Source organism: Orycteropus afer, unplaced genomic scaffold (genome assembly GCF_000298275.1).
Source record: "Orycteropus afer afer isolate SDZICR_OR568_19922 unplaced genomic scaffold, OryAfe1.0 scaffold00221, whole genome shotgun sequence".
Classification (NCBI taxonomy): Eukaryota; Metazoa; Chordata; class Mammalia; order Tubulidentata; family Orycteropodidae; genus Orycteropus; species Orycteropus afer.
The window spans coordinates 5,809,589-5,824,421 of NW_006921808.1; the positions used below are offsets into that span (position 1 = coordinate 5,809,589).

A 14,833-nucleotide genomic window follows, 5' to 3' on the forward strand; every position below is an offset into this window, starting at 1 on the left:
TAATGATTGGGCATGTGATTCTCTTCTTTTTTTGCTGGCAAACTTGAACACTCACCTGAAGCATCATGTCCTTTATGAAGATTCCTCACAATACTGATGACTCATCGATATCTTGAATATGTATCTATTATAACATGCATCACATTGCATTAAAATTTGTAAGTTTCCTGTAAGACACACACTCTATGTGGCTGCAACCTCCTTGAGAATTGAGAGTGTTTATTTTCAATTTTGTGTCTCCAGGGATGAACAATGTCTCTAGCATTAATGTTTAATAAATGAGTGAATGAATGAGCAATCAATCTGTCTTCTAGATCCTAAGGTGCCAATCAATTTAGGGTAAGTCAAAGAGACCAAGTAGACATTATATTTAAATTTAAATGACTACAGTTTCAATTATCTATAAAAATAAGTTTAATTAATTTATCCAGAAGTGTTAGTTCCAATTTTGCCTTAGTATGATAAAAATGTTTATTAGGGAAAAAAGTCCTGTGTTGAATTGTAGTTATAACAGTGTACAGATACAAGGTAATAATTTTATTATAAGATATTTTAAGAAGAATTTTATAAATAAGTCACTTTTGACTATGCAGTACTTCTAGCTAATTTTCTTGTCAGTTATCTCAATAATTGTATCATATATCAGTCAGCACTAAAAAGATTTGAAAGCGATCACATAAGAAAGTCCTGCCTGGATAGAGTGGGAGAAAAATGTGGAATAAAACTCAAAATCATTAAAAGGTCTAGGCTTAGTGGTCAGATAGGGACTGGTGGAACTTCTAAGACTATGGCTGTTTGTTATACTTTGGACCTGGAACTGAATTCATTCCTGTAGCTCAGTTTTCAGTCAAACAATAAACAGATCTACAAGGTTGACAATAACTGTAGAAAGGTACAGACTGCTTAGAACAATCAACAATTAGAAATCAAAAAAGGTGGGGACCAGGTTTGCTGGTCCGATAGAGCCTAGTGGAACCACTGAGACTATGGCCTCTAGCTGCCTTTTCAGGTCTGGAATTGAACCCACACCTGTGATTTCCAGCCAAACAAAATACAGACATATGAGTTGAACATTTACCTCAAGTAGATACACTCCTTAGAGAGAACAATCATGGGAAAAAGAAGGGCAGCTTATGCACAGGGAGACAGCTCAGGGGGCAGGAGTGTATATGGAGGGATGTACACTGGGAAGAGGTAAATATGGGGAGGAAGGGAGAGGGGAGCTGTTGCATTGTGGTAATCTGTGCCCCATGACATGGGACAAAGTATATGTGAACTGCTGTATGGAAAGTAAATTTGGTCTGTAAATCTTCACCCAAATCACAATTAAAAAAAAAAAAAAATTAGAAATCATAAAAGCATCATTTGCCCAAGGACAAAGTTCAGAAGGCAGGAAGATTTAAGAGAAAAAGAGGAATGCAAGTAAGAAACACAGGGAGGAAGTGGGAGGGGTGATGTCACATTGAGAAGATTACAATCAATAACATGAAACAAAATGAGTGTGAATTGTTGAATGGAACACTGATCTGCTCTGTAAACTTCCACTCAAATAACAATTAAAAGTTATTAAAAACAAACAAACAGAAAAAGAGTTGACAACTGAGTTCCAGAATCGGTGCTTCCTTTGTGGCCAGGGAGCAGCTCCTGGAAAACATCAAGTGGAAGGTGACCAGTGTGCCCACCCTCAAGAAGGAAGACAAAGATTCACCAGGACAGTGTAATCAAGCTGCTGAGCGACATGCAGCTGATGAAGGGGAAACAGGAGAATATGAATTCTATAAGCTACTGGCTGTGAAGCATGTAAACAAGGTTCTGTGGAGGGAGGTGGCCAGCCTTCAGCAGAAGGCCCAGCAGCAGAAGGTCGTCAACAAGCTCATCAAGTTCCTCAGCTCCCAAGTACAGTCACACTGGATCCTGGGGGTGAAGAGAAAGACCCCTCTGATAATGAGCGACAGCGACTCGGCCCACCCCAGGCCCAAGAATGGCTGCAGTACTGGCTGGCACACCTGCACAGCACAGCCCTGTTCACAGCCCTGTCCCCCACCTACAGCAGCCCCAGCCTCTTCTCCCCATACGCCATGACTAGTTCTGGCCCCATCATCTCCAACATCACGGAGCTCGCTCCAGCCAGCCCCTCAGCCTCCTAAGGCAGGAGCATCAGTGAGAGGCCCCTGTCAAGCAGCCCCCGGGTACGCATCAAGGAGGAGCCTCCAAGCCCCCCTCAGAGTCCCTATGTAGAGGAGGTGAGCCCTGAGCAGGCTTCCTCCGAGAAGGAGGCATCCCTGTTCCTGACTGCCCTTAGAGATTCCATCCTGAGGAACCGCTGCCGCCCCTGCAGCCACCCAGCCCGCACATGATGGGGACCTCAATCCCACACCCCTGCCCACCTCAGCCCCAGAAAAGTGCCTCAGCGTGGCCTGCCTGGACAAGAACAACCTCGATGACCACCTGGATGCCATGGACTACAAACTGGACAACCTGCAGACCATGCTGACCAGTGACGGCTTCAGTGTGGACACCAGGGCCTTCAAGGACCTCTTCAGCCCCTCGGTGACTGTGCCGGACATGATTGGACAGCAGCCTGGCCAGTAACCAGGGGATCCTAACCCTCCAGGAGCCACCCAGGCCCTTGAAGAGAAGATAAGTCGACAGGACTCAGGGAAGCAGCTAGTACATTACACAGCACAGCCCCTGTTCCTGGTGGACCCCGAGCGGGTGCACATGGCACGGGCAGCGAATTCTCCGTGCTCTTTGAGCTGAGGGACTCCTATTTCTCTGAGGGGGATGACTGCGCCGAGCAATGCACTGTCTCCCTACTGATGGGCTCTGAGCCCCTCAAAGCCAAGGACACTCCTTACTGTCTCCTAGAAGCCCCAGGAGGAGCCAGATGGGGCCACCCACCCTCAGAGCTCAGGGAAGGCTTTGGGGCGAGGACCAAAGCTTTAGGGCCCATGGGCAGAAAGGAGCTGCAGGAGCTGGCTGGGAGCTACCACGTGGCAGTGCCGCTGTGTCCTGGTGAGCTGCCTCTGGGCCTGCTCAGCCAGTGCCTTCCCTTCCAACCCTGTGAGCCCCTGCTCTGGTGGGGTCTTCACAGTCACACTTTGGACTGGGGCTGCGGTTGTTAGAGTCAGAGTTGTATTTTGGACTTTTACACAAGAAGTCCCACTTTCCCTTTTACGGGGATTTGCAGCTGTACCACACAGAGGAAGGGACAGAGATCTATAAACACATGTGTTATATGCTGGGGGAAAAAAAATTAGAAATCGTATCTTCATAATTCGATCAGAATAAATTCCAGTGTAAATAGTGAGCCAACTAGAGAAATACCTATATACTGATGAGATATTGGAAGCTATACCAGTGAACTAGTGGCAACTTTAAAAATGCCTGGATTCTTCAGGAATTTTGAATTGACAGGCTTTTTTTCCTGGCAAATCCTGTTTTTAATTGACAGTGGTGTCTTGTAGAGATTTTTAACCTACGATGTTTAGAGAAACCAATTGGGAATTGAAAATGGATTAAATACACAAGAGATTGATCTACTAACCAAGGCTGTAATTCATTTATTAGTTGTGTTTTTTTCCATTTCCAGTCAATGGAATGCCTGTGTCCTCAGCCCAAGGATTCCCCACATACACCTTTAGTGTAAAAATTACATTTTGCCTACTTTTGACATCTGTCTGGGCTGTCTTAGTCCTTGCTGGATCCAGACAACACATGCAACTGGGTGTTTATATACTGTGCCTGCATTTTAACCAGTTTTTCCACATCAGGCTTCTGTGTGAGATAACTCTAAGCCTTTCCAGAACTGCATGTTCTGGCCAATGCTTGTATTCAGAGGTAGAGCTGCTGTATCTGCCCCAGCCTTTCTGATGTGGCTGGTAGAGTATGATGAGCATCTCCTCATAGCTTGTGGTAGTAGAAGATGAAGATTTCAATGTAAAGGGATTTCTACTATATTACTACTTTTTTTTTTTTTTTTTGCCTTTTTAATTTTTTTATTTTAAGAACTACTTTTACATTAAACATTATGTGTACATTTGGTTTCACTCTCCATTTACCATATCCAAACCTAACCTAGTTTCCTCCCCTCCCTACCCTGTAACCTCCCCTGTCTTGTGCCCCTCATATTTATGCACTCCTTTTTGTCCTCCATTTCCTCAATTTGAATGTTGGTCCTCTGGTGCCCCATGGGCTATTGCTCTAAGGGATGTATTACCATAGAGTATGTAGGTGTGTCATCTTGGGTTGAATGGTCTGCATGTATATTTTGTTAACTATTGGGCTGAGAGCCTGCCCCTCCAGGGGTGTGTTTTATTCCAGGTGCAGAATGTATTCCAGGACCATAGTACTGGGGGTCTCACCAGATTTCATCTGAACAGTAATTCTGGTCATTATTGAATTTTTGGATTTTGTTCCACATTTTTCCTCCCACTTTATCCAGCATCTGCAGATTTGACCCTTTCCTGAGTGGTTGGCATTGGTAGCTGGGCACCATCTAATTTTTCTGGTCTTGAGGGCCATCATGTCCTAGGGCTGATTGCTTCCAAATGCCCTTGTTTTTTTGCACTCTTCTTTGCTTCTGATGCTAGGAGACCATTAGCTTCATCTTAGATGGCTGCTTGAAAGCTTTTAAGATCCCAGTTGCTACTCACCAGTCTAGGATGCGGAACAAGGCTTTTATGTATTTTGTTGTGCCAATTGAGTCTGGTATCCCCCAGTACTATGCTCTTGAGATGATAGACCTATTGAATCTCTCTCCCATAGTGTCTGGTTGTCTGTGAGGGGTTACTCTGTGTCTCTCTTCTATTGTTTCTATTAGGTTTGCAGATACTTTGTATCACTGGTGTCTGTGCAAGATTAGCCTCAGCTGAATCTATCCTTGGTATCAAGTATACTTCTGTTCACTCTCCCCTGTCTGATCATCTCAGGTGCTTATGTGTTTATCTGTAGCCTGGTGTTTGGTGTTAATGGCAACGCAGTATTGTGGACACATTAATTGGTACTTCTTGACTCTCCTTTCTTTCTTACTCCTTCTCATGGAAGAAGGAGCTATTTATTTGATTGGTGAATTTGTGAGAAGGAATTTGCATGTGTGAAAATCAACCCATTCTGGGTTTTCTTATGCTGGCAACTTGGCTGCATACCAGCATTCTGCTTTGCTAGCTGCTGCACCAGAGCCTTTTTGTAACTACATCATTATTAAATCTGGAGGGAAGGAAGAGAAAGTTCTTCGTAGCCACAATTAAACTACCAATCAGCCAAACAGTTGCTGTAGAGTCTAAACTGACTTGTAGCAATCCCATGTATGTCAGAATAGAAATGTATTTCATAGGGTTTTCAAGGCTGTGACATTTCAGAAGCCTTTCTTCTGAAGTCCTCTAGGTGGGTTGAACCTCCAATCATTCAGTTAGAAGCTGATCATGTTAACTGTTTATACCATCCAGACACATTTATCTCACACTCCTATATCCTATGCTCAATTAATCCCAAACTCAGTAGAGAAAGGAGTTACTTATACCTTCCCCACTTATACCTATACCTTACACTTATACCTTATACACACTCAGATGAAAATAAATAAATAAATAGATAGATAAATAAATAAATAAAGCTGTTGTCACACTACAGATACCCTCACCATAAATGATCATCAACTGCATTGATGATTGCAGGTTTACCCACCAGTATTTATAAATATGATTGAGTAAAAATTCCCACCAACACCACTCTTGCCTTCTCATACACCAGCAGCTTTGTGTCTTTTATATCTTTAAAAAAGTCCAAAATGCACCACACGGAAATAGGAGAAAATTTAGAAGTAAAAAATCCACTTTGTGGGGCTACCTTACAAATTTCATAAGGTATCTTCTTTTCTGTTTATTCTCTGAGTTTGCTCATTTGCTTGTTTGTTTTAGAGAAGAGAGGATTATATAATTATGTATTAATTTGTATTATATTGCACTGCATGTTAACCTAAGAAAATTGGAAGGATATAGAAAGTATGAGGAAGAAAATAACAATTTCCAATAATCCCACCAAAAAACCAAACTCACTGCTGTCGAGTGGGATCCAACTCATAGCGACCCTTCCCTGGGTTTCTGAGGCGTTATCACTATGGAAGTAGATAACTTTCTTTATACACACACACAAAAGAAAAAAGAAGAAGAAGAAGAAGAAGAAGAAGAAAAAAAACAACGAAACTCACTGCCATGGAGTTGGATCCGACTCATAGTGACCCCTCCTTGGGTTTCCGAGGCAGTATCAGTACAGAAGTAGATTGCCCAACCTTCCTTCTGTGGAGGGGATGGTGGGTTTGAACCACCAGCCTTCATATACATATACATATATATATGGAATAACATTCCATTATAGGTCCATAATTGCTTTACTCGGTCTCCAATTATTGAATAATAGGTTGTTTTTCTATTAGGAATTATATTTTGTTATCATCTTTAAACATTAACCCATATTTTCATCTCTGATTCTTTCCTAGGAATAGATTCCAGAAAAGTGAGACCATTGTATTAAAAACTTCTGGTAAGGCTTACAGTGTCTGCCAACACTGAATGCCACTGCCCACTCCACAGGGACCTCGCTCAACATTGCAAAAATTACTATTGTTGTAATTTGATTGTTAAAATGTCATTATTTGTTCATCATTATTTATTATTAAAATATGATAGATGTTCATAATATTTAAGTATTTTAATTTTCATATATATGATCATGAATGAGGATGAACATTTTAGAAATATTTACTGATAGTGATTTTTTTATTTTGAGAATTTTCTCCATGGTATGTATATATTTTCCTATTAGGATTATTAAAAATCTAATTTTTGAGAAAAACTCTTCTCATCTCATATCTTGGGGACATTTTAAATGCTATTTATATAAAGTACTCACCCTCTAGGTTTCTAGTGCCTAGCTTGTACTGTTGTTATTAGATGCAAGCAAGTTGCTTCTGTTTCATAGCGACCCTACAACACAACAGAATGAAACACTGTCTCCAAAACCCAAACTCACTGCCATCAAGTTGAATTCAACTGATAGTTACCTTCATTTTGTTTCTGAGGCAGTAAATCTTTACAGAAGTAGATCACCCTATCTTCCTTCCAGAGAGTATCTTGTAGGTTTGAACCACTGACTTTCTAGTTTACAGTCAAATGCCTTATCCACTACACCACCAGAGCTCCTTAAACACTACCTCCAAAAACAAAACCAAACTCACTGCCGTCGAGTGGGATCCGACTCATTGTGACCCCTCCTTGGGTTTCTGAGGCAGTATCACTACCAGCGGTACATTGCCCAACTTTCGTTCTAAGGAGTGGCCAGTGGGTTTGAACCACTAGCCTTCTGATTAGCAGTCAAATGTTTTAGGCACTATGCCACCAGAGCTCCTGAACACTGCCTAGTCCTGTGCTATCCTCTCAATTATTGCTATATTTGAGCCCATTGTTACAACCCATCTGCTAATCTGTCTTGTTGAGGACTTCCTCTTTTTCTCTGAGTCTTGACTTTACTAAGCATCCTTTTCTAGGCTCTGGTCTTTCCTGATAACATGGACAAATTACAGGAAACAAAGTTTCATCATTTTTGCTTCTGAGGAGAACTAAGGCTGTGCTTTGTTCAAATATACTGGGTTTTTCTTTTAGAAGCTCATGGTATATTCAATATTCTTCACCATAATTCAAATGCATCTATTATTCTTCAGTCTTCCTTATTCATTGTCCAGCTTTCATATACATATATAACTTGGAGCAAGTTAAGAGCAAACTCTCTTAAGAGCAAGTTACAGAATCCTTTCTGACATTCATTTTGGTCTTTTCTTCCTTCCCTGTCTTTTCAATTACCTTTTGCTTTTTTCATGTTTGATATCCTTGGTATCATCCCACAATTCTGAACTTCGGACATTGGTGTTCAATACCTCAAAACTATTCTTCAGATGGACCCTAAATTCAGGTGTGATGTACTCAACATCCTATTTTGGCTCTCATAGACTTGTTTTATTTCTCTTTAACTTCAACTATAACTTGCACATGAGTGGTTGCCCAGTCAGCCCCTGGTCTTGTTCTGACTGACAATATTGAGCTTGTCTATGATCTCTTCCCCAAAGATATACTAGAGTTGATTCCGGTATATCCCATCTGATGAGGCCCACAAGTATAGTTGCCATTTATGTTGTTGAAAAAATGCATTTGAAATGAATAAGTTACTGGTCTTGCAAAATTCTGACATGCAATATCTGGTCTCATTTCTATCAACAAGGCCATATTTTCCAACTACCAATGTTTCTTCTTTGTTTCCAACATTCACATTCTAAATTTCAGTAATTATCAATGCATGCTGATTGCATGTTTGATATATTTCAGGTTGCAGAAGTTAATAAAAATCTCCAGTTTCTTCATTTTGGCTTTAGTGGTTGGTAGTTAAATTTGAGTAACAGTTGTATTAACTGGTTTTCCTTATACCCCCAAAAAAACAAACCCACCTCCATCGAGTCAGTTCCAACTCATAGTGACCTTGGTTGGGTTTCTGAGGCAGTAAATTTTTACAGAAGTAGATTGGCCCACCTTCCTTTGAGGAGCAGCTGTTGGGTTTGAACTGCCAAATTTTTGGTTAGCAGTCACATGCCTTAGGCACTAGACATATGTATATTATCCTATCACCAACAGTATTATTTTTCAGAATAGATCTTAAAATGTTCTTTTTGACAATGAATTGATGCCATTCTTCTTCAATTTGTTATTCCTGGCATAGTAGACAGTATGATTGTCTGATTTAAAGTGCACACCACCAGTGCAGATGTTGATCTTTTTGGGTTCTGTTTCATTTCTGATGGCTTCCAATTTTCCTAGATTCATACTTTGTACATTCCATGTTCTGATTATTAATGGATGTATGCAGAAGTTTCTTTTCATTTCGAGTAATGCCATATCAACAAATAAAGATTCCAAAAGCTTTTATCCATTCTTATCATTAAGGTTGACTCTACTTTGAGGAGGAAGCGTTTTTCCAGCTGTATTTTTAGTACTTATTAATCTGAGGAAGGAGCACTGGTAGCATAATGCCTAAGGCACTAGACTGGTAACCAGGAGGCTGGCAGTTCAAACCCACCAGCTACTCCTCAGAAGGAAGATGGGGCAATCTACTTCCGTAGTGATACTGCCTCAGAAACCCAAAGAGTGGTCGCTATGAGAGGGGTCCAACTCGACAGTATATAACAACAACAACAACACTAATCTGAGGAACTCATCTTCTGACACTAATTCAGAAAATGTTTCCCTACTATGCATAAGGTTTTCAGTGATCAATTTTTTTCAAAACTTGACCACCATGTCTTTCTTCTTAGTATGTTTTAGTCTGGAATTTCTACTGACGCTGCTGGATTCAATTGAGAAATCATTTAAAATTAAGCAATGAAACTACAGACTGCTGACTTCTAAGGAATCACATCTAGTATTGGGTTGTGAAAACTGAATATTAAAATTATATCAAATTAATAAGAGTGTACATTTTGTGGAGAAATTATATTAACTTACATCTCCTAGAGATTTTATTTAAATTATATTTTTATGATGCAATTTTCATCTATACACAAGCTTTTATAGGACTCACATTTCCAGGGATTTTCAGTTGGATTGAGGCCATTACATATAGATGATAGATAGATAGATAGATAGTTGTTTTTATTTTTGACTGTTGAGTCAGTTCCAACTCATAGAAATCCTATGTACAACAGAATGAAACACTGCATGGTTCTGCACCATCCTCACAATCACTAAGCACATTATCACAATTGTGTCAGTCCAGATCATTGAGGGTCTTCCCCTTTTTCACATAGTGCCCAGGGCATCTGACCGCTAACCAGAAGGTTGGTGGCTCAAACCCACTAGCCACTCCGTAGAACCAAGACTGGGCAATCTACTTTCATAAAGATTTACTGCCTTGGAAACTCAATGGGATCTCTATGAGTCAGAATTGACTCTATGGCAGTGGGTTTTATACTTAACCAAGTATGATATCTTTCTCCAGGAATTGGTCCCTTCTGACAACATGACCAAAGCACTAGAAATGAAGTCTGGCCATTCTCACTTCTAAGGAGCATTCTGGCTGTACATCCTCTGTGGTAGTTAAATTTGTATGCCAACTTGCCTGGGCCTGGTTGAATGGCTGGGCAGCTGGTGGTAGTTATTCCCCATGATGAGAACGGCAATCAACTCCATGGTGAGGTCTACCACAAGCAGCTGAGTAGCTGCCCTTGGGATGTGGTCTGCTTCCTGTATATAAGCAGAAGCCTTGGAAATGGTCTCTAGCCTATGAAACATTTGGACCCTGCATGTAGCTGTGTCATTGCTCAGCAGTCTGCTATGCTCTGCCAACCTTGGGATTTACAATGGACTTAAGTTAATGGCCTGCATGTGGTTTGGTAACATTGGGACTGTGTCTTTTTACTTGTCAACCTTGGGGCTTCTCAGCCTTAGCAGCCAGCAGCTGTCTGAGTGAAGAAATGCCTCTAGCTCCAGTGGGCAGGGAGCAGGAGGTAAAGCTGGACCCCAAGGTTGAGAGGCTTTCACCCAGCCCCCAGAGCTTGGCACTTTGAACTTGGACTTAAGCCTCTAAATTGTAAGAATAAACTCCTGTTTAAGGCCATCCTATTTGTGGTATATTCTTATCAGAGCAGCACTGGGTAACCAGAACATCCTCTGAGACAGATTTGTTCATTCTTGTATCAGCCCGTGGAATGTTCAATATTCTTTGCCAACACCACAAGTCTAATGCACCAATCCTTCTGGAGTCATCTTTATTCACTTTACAGCTACTATTCTCAGGAGGAATGTTGATCACTCTACTTCCATAGTGACACTGCCTCGTAAAACCAAGGAGGGGCCTCTATGAGTTGGATCCAACTAGATGGCAGTGAAGTATTTATTTATTTTTTAATGCATATAAAACTATTGAAAATACTATAGCTTGGGTCAGGCACAAATTAGTCTTCAAAGTGAAATCTTTTCACTTTAACACCGTAAAGAGGTCTTTTGGCAGCAGATTTGCCCAATCTGTTATTTGATTTTTTTGACTGCTGCTTCCATGGACATTGGATGGTGGATCCAAGTAAAATGAAATCTTTGACAATCCCAATATTGTCTCCATTTATCATGATATTGCTTATTGGTCCAGTTTTGAGGATTTTTGTTTTCTTTAAGTTGGAGTATAATCCACACTGAAAACTGTGGTATCTGATTTTCATCATTGAGTGTTTGAAGTCTTTTTTGCTTTCAAAAACAAGATTGTGTCATGTATATATTGTAAGTGATTAATGAGTCTTCCTCTCATCTTGATGGCACGTTCTTCATGAAGTCCAACATCTCAGATTATTTGCTCAGTTTATAGATTGAATAAGTATGATAAAAAGGATAGAACCCTGATTTCCACCTCTCTTGATTTGAAACCATCAAGTATGCCCTTTTTCTGTTCAAATATATGCCACTTGGTCTATGTACAGGTTCCTCATGAGCACAATTAAGTATTCTGGAATTCTCATTCTTTGGAACATTATCCAAAATTTGTTATGATACAGACATTTGAATGCTTTTGCACAGTCAGTGAACAGAAGTAAACATTGGTATTCTTTGTTTTCAGCCAGGATCCATCTGACATCAGCCATAATCTCCCTTGTTCCATGCCCTCTTCTGAAACTGGCTTGAATTTCTGAGAGTTCCCTATCAGTATACTGCTACATTCATTTTTAAATTACTTCAAATAAAGTTTTATTTGTGTGTGATATTATTGGTGTTGTTTGATAATTTCCATATTCTGTTAGATCAAGTTTATTTGGAATGGACTGAATTATCTTGCAATTAGTTGGTTCAGTGTAGTGAATTACATGGTATGTTTTTTTCTAGCCATACCCTTTGTAACTCCCACTGGATTAGGCAAATATGTGTCAACTTGGCTTGGCAGCTGGTAGCAGTAATTCCCTATAATGAGACTGGCAATTAACTCCGTGGTAGAATTTACTATGAGCAACTGAGTAGTTGCTTTTAAACTCCTGATTGATAAAGTCATCCACTTGGGGTATTTCTGTTGGAGCAGCACACAGTAATCTTCTGTTGAAAGTTCACTGTCTCTCAGGTGTGTAGAACTCTGATGTTGGGATTGGTTAGTTTTGCCATTCTGCCAGGCTAAAAAATGAGCCCTCCTAGAGGCAGAGGGGGAATCTCACTGCTGGCTGAGAGAGACACCTAGCTAAGGGACAATGGCAGTAGAACCAATAGGCACAAGAAAGAGTGACAGGCTTACCTGCCCCACAAAGGCAGAGATCAGGCTGAGAGGCCAAGGGCCAGAGAAGTGTGTCTAAGGACATAGCAGAGGGGAGACTGTCCTGATCAAAGAACTGTATCCTGAACACATTCCTGAACTTGAATTGTAGCCTGTTGCTTCCCTAATAAACCCCAAAATCTGTGAGTTCTGTGTGGCCACTGCAGCCAACTATCAAACCCAGAAGAGAGGTGGTGGGTGCTGTGAGAAGGTCGGTTGGTGTCAAGGTTGGTAAGAAGGTTGGAGAGTGTGGCATGTCTGCTCTCGTAGCAACAGGCCTTGGACTGTTGATGGTGATTCTGTCTTCCTCTTGTGTAGTTAGAGGATGTCAAAAGATGCTACCTCCTTGCCCTTTAGCAGTTGGTATCAGAAGCATGATTTGTTGCAGTGGTTCCAGACTCACAGAATCATGGGATTTTGTAAAAGAAAAAAGGAAGGATCCTATGAAGTAAAACTTTGGATTCTTAGGTGGTTGCTTTGGTTGGTATTATCTTTAATGGTAGAATATAGAGACATTATGCTGCAGTCAAGTGTAGGCAAGCCAAAACCAAACCAATCTCACTGCCGCTGAGTCCAATCTGACTCATAGTGACCCCTCCTTGGGCTTCCAAGGTGGTATCACTACAGAACTAGGTTGCCCAATCTTCCTTCTGAGGAGTGGCTGGTGCATTTGAGCCACCAGCCTTCTGGTTAGCAGTCAAATGCCTTAGGCACTATGCTACCAGAACTCCCCCTTCCTGACAGCAAGAGACAGGGCAATTAAAGGAGAAAAATGATCCAGAGGCTAGGGCTTTTGGTTACATCCAGCCATAGGCTCAAGGCAACACACATAGAATGGGAAGATTATCAAGGTGAGGAGATGAAACTGGAATGTCTTAAATAAGATTACGTGTTTTGGATTATGTGTTTATCTGAATGCACTATGGGTATTGAGTGTTCTCTTATCTTCTTATATGTTAGAAATGATCATGTGGTATGGATAACCGAAAGCATGTAAATTTGCCTTCAGCCAATACTTGATTGGATATGTGAAAAGGAGAAATAGAATTTGCCCAGAAGAAACAGCTTTTGCTTCAAACCCTGTGTGTACAATATAGGAGGCTGAGTCCTACCCAGAACCTGCTGAGTAAGGAAATTTGCATTTGAAGACAGGACCTGCAGGGGAAGGGAAAAAAAAAAAAAAATGTCCAGCAAGCAGTTAGGCACTGGATACATCCAGGCAGAAAGTCATGGTTCACGAGAGAAACCCCCTCCAGGACTACAAGTTAAAGGAAGCTGGTGAGTAGATGACCTTGTATGCTGCTCACTTGTGACCACCAGGGTCCACTTGAAGAGTGGAAATGGGGGAAATGCAGCAAGGAGGAATGGGCTGAGTTTGGTACTCTTTGACGTAGGCCGCAGAGGCTAGGAATGAGAGGAAGGACTGGCTGGTCTGAATTGCAAGAAGTTGTGTGGAATCCATGGGCCTTGAACCTGAGGACTAAGGAAGAGAGAGAGAGAAGGTGCTGGCTGGTCTGAAATAAAGGGAGGAGTGTGATCCTCAAACTTGGCAGCTGGTACTCATGACCTAGCTGGGATGGCTAGGGCTGAGTTTACCAGAACCTGACCAAATGAAGAGGAAGATGTTTGACATTCAGCTGGTGTTAAGTTGCAGCAATTTGATAACTTGCACTGGGTTGGACTTTGCTTATTATGGATGCAGATGCTCAAGTTCCAAGCAGAGCAGGAGGTTCTTCAGAGAAAAAGGAACAGGCTTATCTTCTCAGTTACTGGTTTGAGAGGGATGGGCAATTAGTAATTGACTATCTAAGATGGGGGAGATAAAGGTATGAAGTGGCTGGCTCACATGCTTTCATGGATGTGGTTATTCTCAAACTGATTGTGAATGGGATGTGATTTTTTTGAAGTATAAAAGGGACAATGGCTAGAAAAGCCAGGATTTGGCCTGTGGTGCAATGAATTATGCAGTATGGCTTTTCTAGCCATAGCCTTTAGCTCCCAATGGATTACTGAGTGAGACCTGCAAATATGTGTCAACTTGGCTGAGCAGCTGCTCACAGTAATTCCCTATAATAAGACTGGCAATTAACACTGTGGTGAAATTTGCCACGAGCAGTTGAACAGTTGCTTTTAAACTCCTGATTGATAAAGTCATCCACCTGGGGTATTTCTGTTGGAGCAGCACAATGTAGTCTTCTGGAAAAGTCCACTGTCTCTCAGGTGTGTAGAAGTCTGATGTTGGGATTGGTTAGTTTTGCCACTCTGCCAGACTAAAAATGAGCCCTCCTAGAGGCAAAGGGAGAATCTCACTGTTGGCTAAGAGAGACACCCGATTGAGAAAGATACCTAGCTGAGAGACAGTGGCAGTAAGACTAAGAGGCACAAGACAGAATGGCAGGGTTACATGTTCCACAGAGGAAGAAGTCAAGTCGATAAGCCTAAGGCAAGAGAAGTGTGTCTAAGGGCACAGCAAATGGGAGACTGTCCTGATCAAAGAACTGTATCCTGA

The 14,833-nt window shown here is 41.3% G+C and overlaps 1 pseudogene; it reads left to right on the forward strand.

Moving 5' to 3' along the window:
- The first annotated feature begins 467 nt into the window (after positions 1–467).
- Positions 468–14,833, forward strand: part of LOC103203669 — a 50,821-nt pseudogene continuing 36,455 nt past the window's right edge.